The sequence below is a fragment of the Pleurodeles waltl genome, chromosome 2_1 (genome assembly GCF_031143425.1).
Source record: "Pleurodeles waltl isolate 20211129_DDA chromosome 2_1, aPleWal1.hap1.20221129, whole genome shotgun sequence".
NCBI lineage: Eukaryota > Metazoa > Chordata > Amphibia > Caudata > Salamandridae > Pleurodeles > Pleurodeles waltl.
The window spans coordinates 668809556-668832881 of record NC_090438.1 but is presented as its reverse complement, the minus strand read 5'-3'; the positions used below and the strand labels follow the sequence as shown (position 1 = coordinate 668832881).

At 41.3% G+C, this 23326-nt stretch overlaps 1 long non-coding RNA gene across 1 annotated transcript in view; it reads left to right on the top strand.

The window, feature by feature from the left end:
• Positions 1-3293: 3293 nt before the first annotated feature.
• Positions 3294-23326, top strand: part of LOC138267432 (uncharacterized) — a 275076-nt gene continuing 255043 nt past the window's right edge. The window contains exon 1 of the long non-coding RNA XR_011199801.1: positions 3294-3471. This is a non-coding gene — a long non-coding RNA (uncharacterized lncRNA). The remainder of the gene's footprint in view (positions 3472-23326) is intronic.

The following is a 23326-nucleotide window of genomic DNA, read 5'->3' as shown; positions in this document are numbered from 1 at the left end:
GGGGCACCCTAAGCGCAGTACCCTGGCCTGAGAGCTCCTGAGTGAATCCCGAGGCGGGGTCCCTCCATGTACTTTGCAGGGGGGGCCCTTAAGTTTCATTACACCACTGAAAGTGTCACCATAATCCCAAAATGATGTATCAGTACGCTCAACAACAACAAACACTGGCTAAGAAAATAGGTCTTGTTAAAGAAGACCTATTGGCTTTGCCAATGACTTTTGCCAATGTTTTCAGTATCAACAAAAATATTTTTTTTACCCATGCTCTGCAGCCATGACCAAAAAAGCAAAAGAAAAAAAACGTAATGAGATGCCCAGTGCGATGACGTATAGATGTGCATGCATCATGACATGGCTCTGCCTGCATCATAAGATAGCTGCCATTTCATTTTGTTCAATCTTCACTTAGCACTTCTCTTACCTGTGAGGCCTGAAAAAAGCAGCTTTCTTATATTTCTCCACAAGTTCACTTTTATTACAATCTCCTCTACCAAGTCCCTTTCCACTCTTCTGCTTTCCCCATAAACTCTGCTCTTACCTCTAGCAAGAGGCGTTGGATCCATAACAGCAGTAGCTAACAGGTGTCAATTCCTATTTTAGACAACTCCTAATTCAACCTCTCCGAGTGTCTTCTGGATACTGTGGGTCATTTTTAGGTCGAGCACAGCAGTGTGCAAGCGCTACTTTTCCAGTGTGTTGGTATGTAGCTGTGCTTTTAACAACGCCCACCTCACGCCCATCACAACCACTCGTTCGTGGGCTTGCCTTTCATTGTTAAATGCTTTACATTTGTATCTCCTTGGGGAGGTTTTGTTACCACCTTGGCCATCGCCCCTGTTACATGAATAATTGCACTTTTGACGATAAGTTTGACTACGAGCAAACTTTTTTTCCTTTTGTGTGTCTCTTCACGCTGATGCTCATGGTTGCCGTGGCATTTTGAATCGACGCACTCATGTGAAACTGTTTTACTTTTCATTTTCAATTCATGAGGCAAAAAATGTCTGGTTAGGCGTTTACAATGCTTATAGCTCTACCTTGAGCAAATGCAAGACCCATTGCATTGCAAATGCTTGTTGCCATGGGACAAGGTAGCCTGGTCTTCCTTGTTTATCCAAGAACTATTACCTTGGTTCCTGCAGGCACAATTAAGAGAAACGTCAAACTTCTCCTACTACTTCATTGGTGGTCACCTTGTCTCAGGCTAGCCTTCCAGATTAATGGCCAATTGCGCCTATCCTGCGGACCCTTACTAATGTGAAAATATGACCCGACACCTGCCTTTATTGGTATTAGAATGCAAAGTAGGCTGAGCTCTGCCAATCAAGAAAAATCAAACTAACTCCTACTACTTTAAGGCTGGTTGCAATGTTTTAGATTAGTCCCGTGGGTTGTGGGCACTTTGCCCTACCCTACTGACCCCTAGCATTGCAAAAGTATCACTGCTAACCTGCTTTTATTGGCAGATAAAGGTGAAGGAGGCCAATCCCTGTCAAATAGGAAAAATCTAATTATCGTTACTATTTTAAGGCTAGTCGAGATGTTCATAGGAATATCTCTCAGCTTTCTAAGAATGCCATACATAAGAAGTCCATACTAGATTTGGAGGATAACGAATGAGGAATGGACTGTATGCCAAAAACAGACTTAAAATGCTCTAAAATCTTTTAAGCAGAACACAGATTATGAAGATACTACGAGTTTCATGGTTGAACTGGCTTTGTAAGTCATGAGGGTCTGATCCCTGACTGAGTTTGTGAGCCTTTAATGTTCTCTCGGAGTCCAGAGGGAGGCAGCGAAAATCACAGAGGGTTTGGTAATGTGAAGGGTGTGGGTGTGTTAATATTTGGGTTAAATTATACACTTTAGATACTATGGGCCAGATTCACTAAGGGTTTGTGCTGGCACAATCACAACTCAGACACATGCTGCTTACTATCCAGCTAAAATGGTGTTTTGTGCTTAGAAGATGATGCTGTTTTACAGCACAAAAGCTTCTTTGCTGCAGTTTGCATCAATAGCATCACGATTTAGCTACTGAGGAAAATCTGCATGAAAACTCGAAGGTGACGCAAAGCCGGGTCTTTTACGATTGACCTAGCTTTGGGTCAAAAGCTAACACCAACTTCAATCAGGTGCAGAGGGGGAGGGGCAGCGGGATTTGTTTTTTGGGGTGTTACAGTTCTCTAATAAATGTATTTTATGGGAAATAGTTGGGTACAGGTGCTTTCAGTTGGCTGTGGTGAACTTACTGTCCAATTTCAACAGGACTTTTTATATTCACAGAGAAAAAATCATACATCAGTCGGTTTGAAAGGCATTAAAAATGTTGCTTGTTTTACAATATATTGTGATTTCTCTCACTTAGTACCCCTACTAATCCGCAATTCTTTCCCTTTCCACTGCATCTTAAGCCCCTCTCAGGCACCCTGCTTGTTGTATAATGTATCTTAACATTTACATTGTTGGAAAACCTGAAGCTCGCCCATCCCCCCCAATACTGCTGATCAAGCTACACCCCTGGTAAATGTATTCATTTCTTTAAATTAGGGTGCGTTGAATGTGGGTTACAGCGCACGGCATACATACAGTACCCAGTTGTATCTCTTTTATCTATCGCCTCTTAGAGCCATGGGGCTTCGGCGTAGGTGCACTCTACAAATAATAAATACAGTACAATTCCCAACTCTACAGCATGGTAGTGTGAGGTACTGCGTGGCACAGGGAAGCCGAGTTTACAGCCAGTGCAGGCGATAACACCAGCACAAGACCATTATTTTTACATCTGGCTGTGTGCTCTGTTTTCTCCCGCGCGCAACGCGGAAAATTTGGTGATGGCTGCTTGGAACGTTAGCATATCTGGGCCTCGGTCGCTGAAACTGGTTTACTTAAGACAATCGTTATTCAAACACTGCGGGACAAATAGCCAGTTTTCTGCACTTGAATATAATAGGAGGGCTGCGCGCTCACAAAGGTACTAGTGAAAACCACATAACCTTCTGCCCTTTGTAGATGCTTGGAGGAAACAATGTGAACAGGTCACAAAGTCACGACCTTTCGCAACTCAGAAGCGTGACACCAGCCCGCTTCTATTTTCTATGTCTGTGAACAGTTACCATTCATCTCAGTACCACAGACCAACCGCAAGTCGATACTGGAAGTAGCCTACGTGACAGAAAGTGTGTCTGCTCTCCTTTCCCACGACATTAAAAAATACTTTCCCCGCGGGGGTTAAAAAATGACACATATTACAGAATGAGATGAGAAATATAGCAGTTTAGCGGGCAGTTCTGTAGGACGGCAGTCATAACTGTCCGTGGTTCATTTAAAATAATATTTCTGGAACGGCCGTGCAAGCAACGAATGCCGCGTTGTCGGTTTTTATAAGAGGTCTATGGAGGGCAGATACCACGAGGAGCCCTCCAGAGGCCCGTGCATGGAGAAGGAGTTGGAAGAATGATCGTGTCGGAGGTAAGAAGGTCGTTAGGGCAAGACTGCGACAGACCAATTAACGATCTCATTATTCCACAGCTTAATATGTGAAAGAATACGTGCTGATGTTCAACGTTTTGCCCAGAAGCCTGCAGCCAGCACTATCAAATGTCACTGGTGCTGAATACCAAGTCGTGTAGTCCAGATTCCATCTCATTCCGCTTTCACCTACAACCAGACACTCACTCTCTGCCCCTTTAGCTCATGCTTTCAGGTTCTTTTTCATCGTTGCTTTATTTCGATGTCACTGTTTTTTTATGTCGTTCTCTTCCTCCTCCCGTTTCCCTTTTGCATTTTTCTGTCTCTTGCTCCAATTCAAAGTCTGATGAGGAAAAATAAATGCTGGTCCCCAACTGCAGCCACACCTCTAATTAAGAACTGTAAAATTAATAGGGGCAGTATATTGTATTGTGTTGCAACATTTATAAAGTGCTTACTACTCCTATGTGGGGCGCAGAAGTGCTTACGTGCATGGATAGCATGCTAGCCTGTGTGAGGTTGACAGTGCGTTGTCTTTGGTATGATTCCATGTCGGAAGGATATATATGTCATGCATGGTGACCACTGAGGTGTGGTTATCATGTTATGGGATGCAGCACTTAGTAATGTGATGGAAGATGAAATGTAAGAGCGGCATGCAGTTTGTGACTTTCTGTAAGTTAGCAGCTTAAACAGCTCTGCTCATCCCCGTATGGTATTCCTTATGATCTTAGCCCACTTTGCTGGTTACTTCACTGGGTTGTCAATTCTGAGCTATTTTGTTTATGGTCTTTAGCAGGCATAGCTGGAGGGAGGCATGGTGGAGCGATCTGCTGGGATGGACTTTTTTTAATAACATCCCATATATGATTTTCAGTGTGAGATGTCAAGAAGAAATCTTAGTATGTAGCTTGTGGGTACCTGCAGTTATAGATCATAGTCCTATGATGGGCCAGCAGTATGTGGCAGATCTCTTCAGTTATTCTATGCCAATTCTGTTGGTCATGACTCGTTTATGGGCTGGTATCGTAAGGCGTGATGAAGAAAACATATAGCAGGTGTCTTATGTGGTTGTGACAGTGTTAAGCAGCATAACAAAATTATTCAGTAGCCTGTATACACTGCAAACAACTTTAGCAACAAAAAAGGATGATAGACGGAGTGCTGAACAATGCAAACACTCACACCCAGTCACAGATCTGGGTTTAATCCATTGTTCTTTTGCTCACCATGCCACCCCAGTTTGGACCTAGCCATATGCAAATCAGTCTTGACCCTGTTCCTCATGGAAGAGTCCATCCCGAACTGCCAAGCCAGGTCCTCCATGGACTGGAAACAAGCATCCTGGGACCGGTTTCAGGGTATCACCCTTCATCAGCCAAGCTAGCTTGAATCCAATTGGTACAGTGAGCAAGGGACCCACGTCTGGGCATACCCTTCCCACATAGGGCAACTTTAGCAACACAAAAGGATGATAGATGGATTGCTGAACAATGCAAACACTCACCCCCAGTCACAGATCTTGGTTTAATCCATTGTTCTTTTGTTCACCATGCCACCCCAGTTTGGACCCAGCCATAAGCAAATCAGTCTTGACCCTGTTCCTCATGGAACAGTCCAGCCTGAACTGCCAAGCCAGGTCCTCCCTGGACAGGAAACAAGCATCCTGGGGCCGGTTTCAGGGTATCACCCTCATTAGCCAGGCTAGCTTGAATCCAGTGGCACAGTGAGCAAGAGACCCATGTCTGGGCATACCCTCCCCACTTAGGGCAACTTTAGCAACACAAAAGGATGATAGATGGAGTAATGAACAATGCAAACACTCCCCAGTCACAGATCTGGGTTTAATCCATTGTTCTTTTGCTCACCATGCCACCCCAGTTTGGATCCAGCCATATGCAAATTATTATTGACCCTGTTCCTTATGGAAACAGTCCAGCCCGAACTGCCAAGCCAGGTCCTCCCTGGACCGGAAACAAGCATCCTGGGACCGGTTTCAGGGTATCACCCTTCATCAGCCAGGCTAGCTTGAATCCAGTGGCACAGTGAGCAAGGGACCCACGTCTGGGCATACCCTCCCCACTTAGGGCAACTTTAGCAACACAGAAGGATGATAGGCGGAGTGCTGAACAATGCAAACATTCACCCCCAGTCACAGGTCTGGGTTTAATCCATTGTTCTTTTGCTCACCATGCCACCCCAGTTTGGACCCAGCCATATGCAAATCAGTCTTGACCCTGTTCCTCATGGAAACAGTTCAGCCCAAACTGCCAAGCCAGGTCCTCCCTGGACTGGAAACAACCATCTTGGGACCAGTTTCAGGGTATCACCCTTCATCAGCCAGCGTGATGAGGAAAAATAAGTGCTGGTCCCCAACTGCAGCCACAGCTCTAATTAAGAACTGCAAAATTAATAGGGACAGTATATTGTATTGTGTTGCAACATTTATAAAGTGCTTACTACTCCTATGTGGGGCGCAGAAGTGCTTACGTGCATGGATAGCATGCTAGCCTGTGTAAGGTTGACAGTGCGTTGTCTTTGGTCTGATTCCATGTCGGAAGGATATATATGTCATGCATGGTGACCACTGAGGTGTGGTTATCATGTTATGGGATGCAGCACTTAGTAATGTGATGGAAGATGAAATGTAAGAGCGGCATGCAGTTTGTGACTTTCTGTAAGTTAGCAGCTTAAACAGCTCTGCTCATCCCCGTATGGTATTCCTTATGAACTTAGCCCACTTTGCTGGTTACTTCACTGGGTTGTCAATTCTGAGCTATTTTGTTTATGGTCTTTAGCAGGCATAGTTAGAGTGAGGCATGGTGGAGTGATCTGCTGGGATGGACTTTTTTAATAACATCCCATATATGATTTTCAGTGCGAGATGTCAAGAAGAAGTCTTAGTATGTAGCTTGTGGGTACCTGCAGTTATAGATTATAGTCCTATGATGGGCCAGCAGTATGTGGCAGATCTCTTCAGTTATTCTATGCCTGTTCTGTTGGTCACGGCTCGTTTATGGGCTGGTATAGTAAGGGGTGATGAAGAAAACACACAGCAGATGTCTTATGTGGTTGTGACAGTGTTAAGCAGCATAACAAAATTATTCAGTAGCCTGTATACACTGCAAACAACTACCTAGCTACTGGGTGCAATGGTAATAGTGCAGATCAGGAAGGTTATATATTCTATTGGACTGTAGTTGCATCTATATAGTGCTTACTGCCACTGCCACCACAAGCTGATCAAATGCTTTATACCTGCCAGTACGCTCCTCAGGAGCATATGGGTAGTGTTTTTAGTGGTTATTGTTTGGTTTTCGCATTAGTATAGTGTTCTAAAGAAAACCAGTCCATGTATGTACACCGGTTTCTCTGTGGTGAGGTAAATAAATAGGAGTTGAGTGTGATCTTTAGTGGGAGAGGGGTCATATGAATTCATACAAATGGCTGGAGATATTAAGAAATGAGCTACAGGAGATTTGGTATTGTTATGTTGCAGGATTATGCCTTTCAAGGGAGTGGTTGCGATCTTTGTAATGAGATGCAGGCAGTTTGCAGAAATACAAAAACAGGGATTAAGGCGAACACATGTGTGACTTAGAGTTGGCTGTGCTCAGAGACAGGAGGCATGCAGAGGATGGAAATTAATGGGTGATTAGTTTGAAAAAAAAAGGAGAGTCAACAATCAGAAGTTTTAAGTGAAGGTGAACTTTTATTGGACAACAGAAGAGGTTTTATTTTAGATTGCATGCAATCTTAGGATGCACAATTGTAGAAAGAAACTACATTATTTGCATGTAAGATTGTAGAAAATTGGGTTACAGGTTGAGGGGGCAGCAACCTCAATTCCTGTCAGCCTGAAACACAAGCAACCCCCAATTAACCTGTGATTAACCCTTTAATAGCTTGGCACAAAAGCAGGCAGGCTTAATTGAGAGGCAATCTGTAAAGTATTTATGAAGCACAACAACAGAAATAAACAGAAAACACAACACAAATAAATTCCCACACCAATTTAGAAACATAAAATAAAAATGTATTCAATGAATTATTTGAGACCAAAAAATCAAAAATACAATCAGTAGAACTGGAGCTATGCAATTTTAAAGATGTACATAAAAATAATGCTTAAAAGCACAAAGCACCAACTGTGGTGACCTGGTTGAGCCAGGCTGGGACAAAGTAAAAAATTCAGGCCGACCGCGATGGAGTGTGGGCCAGACGCAGGAGCAAGTGTGGCCCACTGAAGATTGTACCTTGCCTTTAGTGCCCAGTCTGCACAGCGTTGCTTTGCAAGGCTTTGTGACATGTGTCTTTGCTTTGCTCTACATTGGTTCTGATTAAGCTGGCACCTATGCGGCGAGGCTTTGCATTACTCGGCATTGATTTCTGATGAGGCTGGTAGCTGTAAGGCAAGTCTTTGCGAAGATTCTTCTCGTCAGTTCCAATGAGCACCACAGCTGGGCTGTCAGAACCCTGAATACATGCAGTAGCACTTTACTAGGGCTGTGCAAGTATATTAATTGTGCCAACTGGGTGTGAGCTAATTTTACCATGTTTAAAGGAGAGAGAGGACAAGCACTTTAGCACTGGTTAGCAGTGGTAAAGTGCACAGAATCCTAAATCCAACAAAAATGGGTTCAGAGAACAGGAGGGTGAAGGCAAAAGGTTTAGGGGAATTACCCTACAGAGAGGGCCAAGTCCAACATGTTAGATATGTCTGATAAACACTAGAATAATGAGAGTATATGCATGAAAAAATATATAACCATTTATTATTAATTTCTAAAACATCATAGATCACTCCCAACTGTATCTCATTAAAAATGAACATATTCCTTACGAACAATCCACAATTCATAATAGATTTTCTAGACATACTTACACAATCTATATAATATGGCCCCTCTCTAGGATAGATCCCATATTGTATAGGTGGAACACAGTAGATTAAAAAACAACAATGCTTCACCAGTATTTATCAGGTTCAGCTACTTCTAGATACCTTAGTTTATCATAGCAATCTTACATTAAACAACTTTAATTTCACACAGATCCCCAGACTTTCAGTTAGACTCGTTAGAAATAACTGGCAAGCGATGTGACAAAAATGAACCATCCTGCATGTGTTTAACAAAAATGAACGAATCTGCTATTTATGCATACCCAGAAAATGGTAGCTAAGCGAAAAGAGGAAGTTTTAGAAAAAATCACCCACCTTCACCAAAGGCTGCATGAAGGACCAGATGCAGGCTTGGAGCGGATCGAAATATATTGCTAATCAAAGTGCTAATTGAATATGTACTAGTCTAAAAGGCAACAATTTCAAATTATGTAGGAGTGCTAGCCCTGCTTCCACATCGAAGTTAGACTTGTATATTTGGTGACAGAAGGGAGGGGCAGGATGGGCGAAATGCTGTAATGATTGAACACACACCATTGCGTAGAAATGTTATACAAATAATTTCTGTCTATTTGGTACACAATTATTCAGTCACAACTTCGTATCAGACAAAGCCATACTGTAGGATCGTATATATAAAGTCTATAATTCAGTTATTATGGGCATGCGGTAAATGATATATCTCATGTATGACTATGCTCTTTATCTCTATACTTATTTATGACTATACAATATAATACTACATTATTTTATGAATATCTAATTTATGACGCTGGCACTTTATTCGATCAGAATATCACTTATGAATTATATACAGTTTAAAATAAAAAGTATTTATTTTATGCACCGTGCAACCCTTGTATCTGACAAGAATCTCAATCATATATTATACATCTTTCAAATATCGCCTTATACATGACGTGCATAACCGATTACATAGTTTCCTCTGATAAGCTTCACGTGTATGTACAATTATACTTTATACATTTTTAATTTTAATAATATTTTTCACACAGCATTGTGACTGAAATAGCCGTAATTTAAGTAACCTATTTTGAGATAATTTGTCATATTGTTTATGTCCCTGGCAAAGACAAATTGTGTTTATTTTCTTTGTTCAAAACGTATACCTTTGATTTACTCCAGCCGAAGGCTATCCAATCTATTTTGTTCAAATTAATAAGGAATGTTATAATCCCAACAAAACCTGTCAGACGCTATACATTTACATAAGGATATAATAACTATGTGTTTAGTATGCAGACATTTCCATGATGCCATCACTTGCCATCTAAATGCCGTCGCTTGCCATGTGAATGAATGTCTGCTCTCCACGTGTCACAAGAGTGGCTTCTTTCGGCAATACAGAAAGGTTAATGGGTTTTTGCAGCGGAATATCTGCCCTCTAGAAAATAGCGACTAAAAACAGCGTAATAAAAATAAAACGCATTCGGGTACTCCAGGTCCCCTCCTGTATCACGGAGGGCGATTTAAGTTCCTTAGTACTGCTTTAATAATGAGCGCATTGTAGGATTTCATCATTTCACAGGGATACAGTATTTAGCTACCATCCTCTTACAGTGTCTTTTCTCTGCTTTAGCCGTGCATAGTTCTGATGTAAAGTGTTTCGTTAGCTGAGATTCCATAAGTCAGAACAAATGAAGGCAAATCATTTGAACACAAATCCAGTATTTTTACACTATTTTAGCAGGAGTGCAAGTAGACATTGCGCTCATTTTGTGTTACACTTTCAAAATGTGCAGAGAAACGGTCCACTAATTGATGGTTTCTACGAATCAGCGCGAAATTAGATGCAAAAAACTTTTTTGCATGATTACTTAAAATCTTTGCGAAGCGAACACCTACTGTACCAAGTTACAACCATCAGCTAAAACTACAAATAGTGTGCTACTATTTAGACAATAAACGCACTTCTTAGTTTGTGACGTCGGTTAAAAATTAAGGCCCAAAAAGATTAAAATAAGAGTTGCAGCAGATGTGAGGGCTTGGTATGTTCCTTGCTTCATACTTTAAAATAAAATATTAGTTTATATTCGTTAAACAGTTTAAATTTAAACCAGTTCGGTGTGCCGTGGTTTCTCCGATGCAGGGAGAAAGGTCACGTGACATATTGTATTGCACCGTTTATATAGTGCTTGCTACCCCTGTGCGGGGCGCTTAATCGCTTGATATGGGCAAGGAGATTGTATACCTCTTGATTTGATCAGCAAAGTTTTTAAAGTATTTTCCAAACTGACGGAGATTACATGAGTCGGGGCTTTTAACCCTCGTACTTCAAATTTACAAATAATTAACATGCAAAAGTTCTCCCCAAAATTGGTGGGTTTTGTCCTCAAAATTTACTCCCCAAATTCCTGACAGAACTTAACAAAATGTGACAGTAAACAAAATCAGTGACATCTCATTTGCTACATTTGTAATGTGACTTGTGGTAGGGAATGGGTTTGGCACGTGCTTGTTGTCTTGCTTGTGCTGGCAATAAACTATTGATCATGAATGAATGGATGGCATATTTGCAAAGCTACTTAACAGGGTGTCACGGCCACTGATCACTGCTTTCACAAATGGCAAACAGGCTACTGATGTTATTTATTTGGAGCTGGGCGCTCCTTTGCAATTCTTATGCAGTGAACACAAGCATTTATTTCCTAACACGTGTCTTCAACATGGAAATGTTCTCACCTCACTCAACTACTGTTTGCATGGAAAGGTTACCTCCGTGTTTATTTTTCACTTTACATAGGTTCTTTTTTTTATTTTTACTTTACACAATGGGCACAGTGCAAATCTATTTTCAAGCAGCAGCAGATCATTGCATAGAACACATTCTTAGTGCAGTATGGGCATGGTGTACTGTATGTAATACAGAGCAGTGCTTGAGGCCTGGATCAGACTTGTATACAGAAATCATGATGTGGTAAGGAGTGTTCGGTTGAAATGTGATTGGGCTGCAGAGAAACTTATGCAGGTTTAGGCATTTCTCATTAACAATTGTTCCACTTGTGCCAACAAGAAATGTAACCAGAATTAAAGGATACATTCAAAAACAGGGATTGGAACCCAGGACTCTTGGTGCAAAGGTCAGTGCAAAATGCCATAAGAGATGGAACCACCTGCTGTAACAAAGACCATGAGTACTTGCAAAAGCTGGCTTCTTTCTCAATCCTAGCAAATAAAGAAACTGTGATCAGCCAAAGCATGCTTGATTCGCCACTAACTCTCAGATGAAAGATATTCTTGGCAGTTCTTTGGCCTCCAGAGTCCCTAACAGCCTCTCCAAAGGGGGGGGGGGCTTACCATTTCATTGTTAGAAGTTCAATGAATTGAATTCTGTTACACTATTTTCTTTGTGTATAGTTTTGTACAGAGCAACCCACACCTGTCAGCAAAGTATTACGCTTTACAGTTATCTTGTTAGCCACATAGCAGAGGGGAGATTCTGTACATTGTTGAATGTGAGGGTTAATCTAATTAGAAATTGGAAATACAGTGTAATATGATATAGCAAAGCAAAAACACAGCCATAGAAAAACAGGTCTTTGTAGTGGATCTCTGGATGCCCATAAAAGGAAATGGGGATACAAGCGGGTCAGCATGCGGACAGCCATGAGTGGAAGTGGCACAGGAGGTGGAGGTGTATTTTGAGTGATTTCTTAAAGGTGCTGAAGGAGAAGTTCTTCATATTGTTATGTTTTAAGGAGCCCCTGACTGTAGGTCCACTTCAAGGACTCCTTGATCAGAGTTTTAGATCTCTTGAAGACTGAAATTTCTAGAAGAGAGTTTGGGATTTGTAGAAAAAAGTGAGACACCTGAGATGATCAGCTTCACTGCACGTTAGACACGGTGAACAGCCATAAGAAAAGCGTTATGAACAATGTAAACAAGTTTGAAGGTGCTCCTCAACTCAATGGAAAGCCAGTTGAAAAATAGCAAAATTGGGCTAATTAGATCAGAAATGATACACGCACCTGCATTGAGGGATGCTCTTAAATAAACTACGTATCATTTTGGGATTCCATTCAGAAGGAGGATCCGATAATCATGTTTAGCTAGAACTAGTGCTCCAGCCACTGGTTTGAAGTACTTGGCTAGGATGAGGAACTTCATACCACAATACAATGTTATGCAGATTTGTAGAATGTGCTATTACAAGGGAGATTATTTTGATGCTGAGTAGGTGTGAGTCTAGGCATTTAGGGCCTAGTTGGACTACTCCAAAAGGAGGTCCATAGTTTCTTGCAGAATTCAAGGAGTGAGGAGGAGGCTCTTTTGTGTAGTGTCAGGTTGTTCCATGCTTTAGGAGTAATGTGGAAGAAGGCTCAACCACCAGATCTGAATACCCCATTTAAGCAACCTTAACCTGCTCACAGATGCATCCCAGTAGGCATACAGTGCGATAATGGCTAACAAATGGATGTGGCCCATTCCACCCCTTGGATCAGTCTTCTGTCTCCAATCCAAGGAAAATGCTGCACAAAGGATAGCAACCAAGAGAGGCCACTGACAGCTGTCAGTGTAAGGAGACAGGCCCCAAACCATCCAGGGTTCTCTGGACACTGAGGGTTCTCAGAGTTGTGGGAGCAACAGCCCTGGGTGTTAGACACCCTACTTCCAATCCCCTTCCCACCAGGTCAGGGGTGATCTTGAGCCTGGCCACTCAGTCCAGGATCTGTACCCTGAGGCTGGTCAAGGGTGAGTCCTTCTTCCCTCTTCCCCTCTACCTGGGACTCTGTACCTTCTGTCTAGAAGTAGTGCACCCAGATATCTGAGCTTTGAGGGCGCCCGCCCCTGCTAGCTCTTCCATCACCGGTGGCAACTCATTCTCCGGAATACAGTTAATGGGCTTCTGGGGTCTGACTATGACTCCACTCGGGGTCACCTCCTCATCCCACTCCATGGATACCTGAGTCACGAGGCAGAAAATGTTCTGTCCCTGGGCCTGAGTTAACCTACATACCTGGGCTGTGCACTGCTCTGGGGAAACAGTCTTCCCACTACCATGATCTGGTTGGCCCGGTGTCCCTCAGAGCAGTGACATGGACCCCATTCATCTTTGCCTGATAGAAGTGACAACTCCAACTCTCTGGGCCCAACTCCCAACTAAAGAAGATTAGGGCATGGTCTACCTCATGCCTCTTGGAACCACTTACTCCGGAGGCCATCTTGGCCACCCCTGTAGAGGTCCCACCAGTGTGTGTTTTTTTAGGACAGACAGAGTTCCCTTGATTGTGTCCTAGCTGAGGACAAGCAAAGCACCAGGTTGGAAACAGGGCACTTGGGCCACCATACACCAGCAGCTCCTCCCTGTTTTTCAGAAAGGGCATGGGAAACCATTCCCCTGACCTAGCTCTGGGACTTGTCTGTTTCTCCCTTGACCCCCCCCCCTCACTCTGCTGGGAGAAACCTGAACCATATTTCTTGGGGTCACTCCAAGGTACGTTCTTGTGGACCATGGTGGTGATCCAGCCGTCTACCTCCTTAGCAAGCTCCCTAGGTTAGAGCACTTACTTTCCACAGGGTTTTGACGTAACTCTGTAAAACAAAGACTATGCATGTGCTCTCTAGCAATTAGATTGTGCACCCCCTTATGTTCACTCACTTTACCGCCCTATACCCAACAATCCAGTGTTTTACAAAATGATTCACACAATCCATCCAGGTATGCTGGGGCACCTTCTGACTGTCTGTGAACTTCCACCTTTATCTCTCTTGGGTGAGCCCATATTTCCTGGTCTGGGGACACTTCATCCTATCCCATTTTCCTAGGGCTAACAGGACATCCCTCACTTCACTGGGAATGTGCTTCAAAAGTCTGGTCCCCCAGTCTTCCTCAGGGACCTTGTCCATCTCTAGGGCAATCTTGTAGGTCTCAAACCAGTTGTCTAGTTCATCTCCCACAACAAAGGTAGCCACCATATCCACTAAGATGTGGATTCTCTTTTCTCAAGTAGACACAGGGGTAATGCTGCCACCATTGCAACTGAACTCTGGGGTTTACCTAGCTTTGAGCTCCAGCTGTTTCTGGCACATGCCATGTGCCAGCAGAAGTTTCTTTAGGTGAAGGCAGAGCACAACCTATTCAGTTACAAGTGGGGCTGTGCCCAGCTCTGCCTCCGCATCCTGTCAGTTGATGGCCCATCCAGGCACACCTAATCTTTCTATTGTGCGGCTGTCTCGGAGGAATAAACAAAGTCCAACTGCCAACTACACCCAGTCATGTGATCAAGTAAAAGGCTGCAGACAAAAATAGTTAAGGCGGGAAAATGCCAACTTAAAATGCCACTACAAGTGGCATTTCAAAATTGTAATTTAAAATCAGACTTTACCACTAAAGTGGATTTTTAATTGTAATTTTGTAGACACCAAACATGAAAGGTTTACCTGTTCCCAATCAGATGTTAGCACATATTAAATGTATTAAGGCAACTCAATGTTATCCTATTGGAGAAGTAGGCCTCACAGTTGTGGAAAATGTATTTAGGGTTTTTGCACTGCCAGGACAAGCTTAAAAGTACATGTCAAATCTGTTAATTGCAGTGCACCCTGCCCTGTCGGCTACATAGAACCTATCTTAGAGGTAACTTATATACAATAAAAGGGAGGGAGTTTAAGGCTTCGCCAGGGGGTTATATTGCCAAGTAGAATTGTAGTTTAAAACTGCCTTCAGGATGCAATGGCCGGACTGGGGCATGTTTTAAAGGGCTACTTAAGTGGGTGGCACAATAAGTGCTGCAGGCCCACTAGAAGCATTTAATTTGCAGTTCCGGGGTATATGGTAGAGTACATTAAATATACGAATCAGGTGTAAGCCAATTTTTACATGTTTACAGGGGAGGGCACAAGCATTTTAGCACTCTTAAACAGTGGTAAAATGCACAGAGTTCTATAGCCAACAAAAATGAATTCAGCAAAATTAGGAGAGGTAAAGCCAAACAGTTTGAGCGCGACTCTATACAGTGGGCCAAGTTCAACATTTCTTGTTTGTTAATGAGGAACCACTGGAGCTCCTTAAGTTGTGGTGTGATGTGAATGCAGAGTAGGAGGTTGAGAGTGATTCTGGCTGCTGAGTTCTGAATGGTCTATAGCCTTTTGGTGAGTTGTTTCGGATTTGAGCATTTTATCTCAGTCAGTAATGGCATTTCTACCCCTTGATAGCTCAAGTCATCAATAGGAAAAAATATAATTATTAATCTTTATGTGTTCCTTTATTTCTTATTCATTGTTTCTATGAATAGTCGCCTATACCATTACAGATTCTAATTGCTTTCCAGTGGTCAACCTTGCAAAATCATTGCTGACTTTAAAACATCTAGCTCAGGGTTCCCTGAGGTAAGTGGAAGCTCCTTTTGCCAGAATTGTTAGGATTAATCTTTAGACACATTCGTCATAAAATATATGTAGTATGTTATTCAGTTGTTTACACAGGCATCATACCACTATTCATCTTGCCACTATTTTCTGTTTGTGTCTTTTCTGTAAAAAGTAATTAATCTCCTACTTTCTTTTCATTACTACTATTTTACCTTTGTGTTAATTTATTTTCTAAAAACCAAGAGCCTGATGTAATAAGAACTGGTCGCAAAGTATTGGTTGCTTCGACTAGTGTGGTACTTTGTGAAATGACCTATGTTCTAATAGGTCAGTTCACAAATTACTGATCGTAGTGGGTCGCAATTCAATCTAACTCATGAATATTAATGAGGTAGGTTGCAAATTGTGACCCACATTGAAACACAGCTATCACAAGGATGCCGAACTGCTGGGGTCAGGAGACCTCCATGTCAGTGATTGCTTTTTAATAAAGCTATATTTTTAAAATTTAGCCTTTTTCCCTCAAAGGAAACAGGACTGCAATTAAAAAGAAAACTTTCTTTTTTTTGTTGATTTTGTGGGAAAATGCAGTGGTCCTGTGGATCACTGCCTCCTATTAAACAAACATTTTTAATGCGTTCACAAGGGTGAAGAGATCCCAAAGAGTCACCTTTTTATTTACAAATGGGTTACCGCTACATGTTTGTAGTGGGTAAAGTATTTGTTTTGCGACCAGATTGATGTCACAAAACATTTAGTACATACCATTCAAAGGGTGTACTTCGAAAAGATGTGCTAAAAACAGGCAGCATTTGGTCATAAACCCAAATTGTGATTTATGTTACTGAATCGCACTTTGGGTTTCATACAGACCAAAAGGCCTTTTTGTAGCCAGGAACTATAGCTCAGTGGTGCAGACGCGCTAGCCTTTGGTCTTACTAACACCTTCAGGGCATGGGTTTAAATCCTGCTCAGGGGACCAATAGAAACTACACATTACCTAGCAAAATGCCTTTTTGTAGTCGCAAACAGGCTGATTCTGTGACTCAGCCCGTCTGTGAACACAAAAAAGGTTAGTACATCTGGCCCCCAATTTCGGTTGGTTTACCTTGGCACATGACTATGACGTTTCTATAGATATCAAATGGTGTGTTACAAAATAACTAAACAAACCAGAATTTCTTCAGTTTTATATGCCATTTTAAATCACATGGGTTTTAGCTATTGTGTTCGTTTTTCCATGAGAAGCAGAAATAATGCTTTAAATCATTTAGTTTAATTAACCACTGTTGCAAAGTAATGCCTTTCTTTTAAATCAAAACAACGATGTACTGCATATTGAATGCTTTCCAAATAATCTTCAACCAGGTCTTGATAATTGTTTGCTTATACCTCACTAGAGAATGGAGTTGATAACCTTATTAGACTCATGGAGGGGTTTACAGCAATAGGAAATTGGTTAACACTATCTTAAAAGTTTACTCATACTTCAAGATTAAAGTTTAGGTTAACTTTATTAACATATCTGGGTAACAAGTTCATAAAATCCAATAATGATGTATTTCGTGGTCCCTAGGGATCCAAATGTGTTCTGGAAAATCTGTGCCTGTGAATGGATGAGAAATGTGTGAGCTTCCAAGTGGGCATGCTTAAACTCAGACAATATAAGATATGCAAGCACCTTGTAAAGCATTGATACACACTGTAGATGAAAGTGGTATTTATCATACTTGCCCTTGCAGGCAGAGACCATTTTACAAAAAATGACAAATATATCCATTGTCATTAACAATAGAAATCCCTTAGGCAGAAATCTCCGATTTGGACGATTTGTGATTTTGACCACATTGAAAAACCTATGCATGTGTTCTGGGATCGACTATTTTATGAAGCTACCTTTTTCAGGTAAATGACAGCAGTTGTCAATGACCAGATAGTGAAAAGTTATGTTGAGTCCCATTTTTGATTAATTGAGGAATGGGTGACTCCTTCCAGTAGCCACAGTGCAAACCTGCACAGAACAGAAAGGTGTTAGGAGTTTCTTGGAATTTGTCCCAGTTTGGAAGAAAACCCCACAAATGGGAAAAATACTCCTTGACCATCCTGTAGCTCTTTTTTGAATATGATATTAATACCAAGGGAGTTGCCAAGGCACCAAACTATTCCCAAAATTAGGAAGGAGGATAAGAGCCAAACTAGAATTTCAGGTTTAGAATCTAGAAAAACATCAAACTGCTAAAAGCAAAACTCTGGGACAAAATTAAAGCATGAGGGTGAAAATGACAATAAACAATAAGGGGTTTCTTGGGTGACGTGAGCCACAATGAGCAGGGCTGAGCTTGCTGTAATGTCTGTTCCTGGTGGGTCTGTCATTCCTATAACTATTCTACTTTTTATAAAGTCTACCCTAAACCAGCCAACTTGTCTTCTCATCTTCATTACTGCTTCCATTAAGACAAACTCTCTTCATAGGAAGAAACTTTACTTCATCTTACATTGGAAACCTTGAACAACATCCTATGGAGCAACCACCATCTTGGGAATGACAGTTGTGAGGCTTGTCTGCAACCTTTTTCAGAAAGTAAGGGCGCTCCTTTGGTAATCGAAGAATGAGCCCAAGTTTGACATCCTTTATTCCATGCTGGATTCCAGAGTCATTCTGCCCACCTTTACGCCTGGCTCTCCAGACAGCTTACTGTGTATCCCACGGTGTTTAATTTGATTTGGTGATTTCCAGGGCTCAGTACTAGCACTTAATTATGAACACCGGTACTTATGACAGTCTTCCATATGGTGGAGCTGTTAGTCTAATTTAGAGACGAGCACAGCAACAGTTGTTTATTAATTCAGTATGCACTATATTTGCAGCGCTGACAGCGGCAGTGGGGGGTGCAAATGAAAGTGGCCTCCTGACAAGGGCCCGGGTACTAATTGTTTTACAAATTAAGCATGATGACCTGTAGGTCGCAAGGCCAAATCCGGAATGGCTCACTATGGCATTCATTATTTGAAATCAGTTTTGTAATACTAATGCCACAGTGATCTAGGCAGTGTGGACGCTCAGCCATGCACTGAGCGTGATGTTTAGGAAGATGCTCGTCGGAAGCCCAAGTTTTGCTTCTTACCTTCTTCAATGTGCACAGTCTTTTATAAGTTGTTGATATGGCTCTCAGCACAGCAGTGCATAAATCGCAATAACTACTATTAAGGAGAATAATGAAATGCTAACTTACATATTTCAAAACTTGATGAAATGACTTCCACTCAATTCTGCTTGTTATATTAAACACGTACTTAGAAATGGAATGCATTTACATTTATACTCTATTTTATAATATATTTGTTGAAGGCCACGTATTGTTTGGCTGCATTGAAGCAAAAAGACAACAGTGTATTGTTATGGAACTTTATTAGATGTTTTACATTTGTAATACAAATTGCGTGACAATAAGAGATCGTCAAGGTAGAATTTATGTTATATTAATACGGGGACGCCATTAAGGTACTTCAAAATACAAAAACACACTGAAGTAGTTCGTAAAAGTACTTGCTTCTGCAAAGAGGTAAAGTTCTTATCAGCGGCAGAGGTTTATAGATGTGTGTAGCTTGGCAGAGATGCACTTGTAGCATTTAGTTTTGTACAGATTAACATAAAATTCCAATATGAATTTACAGAGTTATGATTGTATGTCTTATCATTATTCCCACTACTGCTGGGATTTGTATTTTGACTGTGAGAACCCCTCTCAATTACTTATTTTATTAAAATAAGTAATTCCTACTACTTTGCGGTGTTACTTTTAAAGCAACAGTGTCCGCTTCTTTCCTGATCATTTCAGAAGCACAAGCACGCCTTACTTCAAATGTTGCATTACCTCTGGCGCACTACATGCTAAAGGTAACAAAAAAATAAATGGAAATATGAAATTAAGCTATATATTCAAACATATTATGTGTGATTTGGATAAAGATAAGGCGTGATAAAACACACCCTGGTGTTTTTTTTCACGTCAGCCCACATCCCATTATTTTTGCATCATTAATATACCTGATAGCCAAAAGCAACCTGGTGAGCGTCCTTCCTACTGAAAAATCATCTGAAAGGCCAATTTTCTGTCTTGATTGAACATATCGGAGATATCCAACATAGGTCCATGTGGGGTAGATCCCTGACATATTTTCAGCCTATCCCCACACAATGAATGTAGCTGGAGCATATTTATATAGTGGTTTGAATGGAAATCTAGAATGGAACTGGCCCTCTTGTACATACATTATACACCCCTGACATAGCTCCTTCCTTTCTGCTGACTCTTTTCTCTTTTTTTTTGTCAGGATGAGTGCAATATACAGCTATATTTTTTAGGACCAGCACCATGACTAGCAACCCTTTAACCAAGCCTCTTGAAATACCTGAAAAAGTAAGAGTATTGGTTGCATTATGGGAGCAGTACTTCATGTACATTAGGTGCTGATGCATCTGTCTGTCACGAAAAGTAGTTTATTATGATCCTAAGTCCTTAAATCCACAACCTTTCATCACATCATATTACAATTGCATACACAATACATACACTGTGGCATGTGTTGCATAATTCTATGTCATACTGACTGCCTGTTCCGCCGTTCTTTCTTCTGGGGGATTCCAGGATTATGGTTGGAGGAGAACGACGAGGAGGCTGGATGGAGGAGACGTTATAAGCTGCATCCTGGTCCAGACCTAAATAAAAGGACTTAAATTCTGAATTGCTTCCTGTGTTATCTTTACACGTGGCGAGAGAGCCTTGAGCATCGCAGGGAAAGGAGTGTTGGTAAAGAGATTTTGGCCTCTACAAGTTTGTTCCGGAAACACTCTTCAAGAGGGAAGGTAAAACAAAGATAGAGTGCGGAGGCAAAGGAAAATCAACTAAGAGTGGAAGAGTGGTGGTGACTAAGAAATGTAATGATTCTGTTACATATGTACAAGCTGAATGAGTAGAATTAGAATGTACACCCTATGTGCAATTGCAAGATGGAAGTAATGTAAGCAAAAGATATCAAGCATTTGCAATCCAATATGTCTCGTTTTTGCTGGAGTTAAAGCTATTGGCGTTGAAATTCATAACTGGACTTTTCTTGCCACATAACTTGGTCAACCCTTCCTCATAATTTTGTGTTTTCTTGCCACATAATTCCAGTGGCCCTGCATATAACTAAAGCACTTCCATTTACCTTCTTCCTCTATCTGCAGCCAAAAATTAAAATGTTGCCATTTAGCATCCTAATTTAAATCTACCATGCTAATTCTAATAGACTACCACTTTCACCATCCCACTATCAGAGTTGTTGGCTCGCTAACACAATTCACCAAGAAAAGATACAAGACAGCCACGGAGGAGTAACAAGAGAAATAAACTAAAAAGGTCACCCAAACATATCAAGAGTGTTCCATCAGTCATAGTGTAATAAGAATGTTAAGTTGGCCTGAATCATGGTAATAATTACGATAAGGAGAGATTAATAAAAAAACACATACAATTATCATGTAAACTCAATAAAAACCTTTATCACAAAAATCTTTTGTCATTAGACTGTACTGCTCAGAATATCCTCTAGAGGACAGCACAATGAAAATATAATTTGTAAGAAACATGGTCATGTAACCATATAGTTAGCCCCAACAATGCATAACCACATGAAAAGAAAATGTCAGAAAGTAATGCACTGTAACCATATATTTACCCCTTAGAAGGCATAGCGCATTGCACATTTTTAGGGTTAGCAGGCCTACTGCAATGAAACTACAAACAAAGCCTTTAAAACACACACTACTACCAGCTGTAAAACAAAAGTTTCAAGTATGACAGTGCTTAAAAAGACACTGAATGGTGAGATGGGTTATCCTTTTGGGATCCCCACTAACCTAGTGTGGAGGTGATGTAGACAGAAAGAACAAATTGTGGTGAACATTTCGAAGGTGATCCGATTGTTCTAGGATCACCACAGGCTGGGTTATGAGCAAAAATGTTTTGTAAAAGTAATGCCCTACAAAGAATTATGTGGCACATTTTTGTACCTGTGAATATTGTAGTATGTTGACTGTAATGCTCAGAACAGCCCCTAACGGATAACACAATAAAAATAGCACTTGTAAGAAATGTGGTTATGTAACCATATAGTTAGTCCTTAAAGGGCATGACCACATGAAAAGAGAATGGCAGAAATTAATGCAGCGCAACCATATATTTAGCCCCTAGAGAACATAGTGCTTGGCACATTTTGAAAGCTAGTAGGCCTACTACAACAATATAACAAACAAGGCCCATAAAACTCAAACTTCTCCCAGCTGTAAAACAAAAGTTCGAGGCATGAGAGAACCTAAACACACTGAATGGTGGGTGGGGTTTTCCTTTTGGTGTCCCTACTAAACTAGTGTGGGGACCCAGAGATTGTGTAGACAGAAAGATCATTTTGTCGTGAACGTTTTGGTGGTGGTCCCATTGTTCTAGGACCATCACAGACTGAGTTGTGAGCAAAAATGTTTTCTAAAAGTAATAGTCTGCAAAGCATTATGGGGAGAGTTTCCTGAGTGCAGTGAATATGTAGTATTGGTTCTCCTGCTGTGTCGGGAGAGCCACTTTGAGGGTTTCTGTGTCTTTTGCAAAAGGCATTTATCAATTACAAGTGCTTATGTGAAAGCTTTGGAGCGTGAAGGGGAGAGACAAAAGAAATTACTCTGATTAGGTAACAGAGTCAACAATGTGAATACTGCAATGGAGTTCGAGGTGTTCTGTGCTGTTCGTGCGGTGAGCGCCATGGCAGTCATGGAGCACAATGGGGAGAGACAAAAGAAAAAAATAGTACGCCCACGCTTAAGTGTATTATCAATTGATCAATAATCCATGTAACAGGGTCAATCTGCAAGGAAGTAACAAAAGTGCCCCAAGGCGGAGCAAGCGTAAAGTAATTACCAATGACATCAAGGGATTTTTGAAAGGCAAGCCCACAACTGAGTGAAAGTAATGGGCATGAGATGGGCGTGGTTGAAAGCCCACAGAATACTTACAACAGGTCAAAAAGCGATTGCACGCTCAACCTAAAATGTAGGAGGTGTCTCATGAAAGCAACCATAACTGCCAACTGGTTAGCAAAAAGCGGGGCTTCTCATCCTTGGTGTACTCCTGTGTAAGCAGGGATACTTGCCACATCACACAGCCATTTGGAAGGAAGAACTCAGTGTGTTATTAACCCTATCCCTGTCAAATTATGTATTGTGTCATCTACTTAGGAGTATATGCTTGTTTCTAAATGACCAAGCCTGATGACCGATGAGCTAATAATGTGTCCATAAGGCTACTTCCATCCTTTATTAACGCATACCCTAGGTGCAGGATTGAAAAAACAGACGACTTGCTCAGAGTGTTACTTTAAAACACTTTAGCAATTAAAAAAAACTGATCATCCAGGTTGAGCTAGATTTATTTTAGAAAAGAACAGGTTGGGTTTACTGTGAGAAAAGAAAGGGCAGTTAAATGAAAAAGCTAGAGTTAGCACGTTTCTGTGGCCAAGATTTAACTCACAGCCTTGAATGTGGATTTGGGTGCCACTCTGCAGTCTCCAGGATAACTGCTGAAGCCAGGA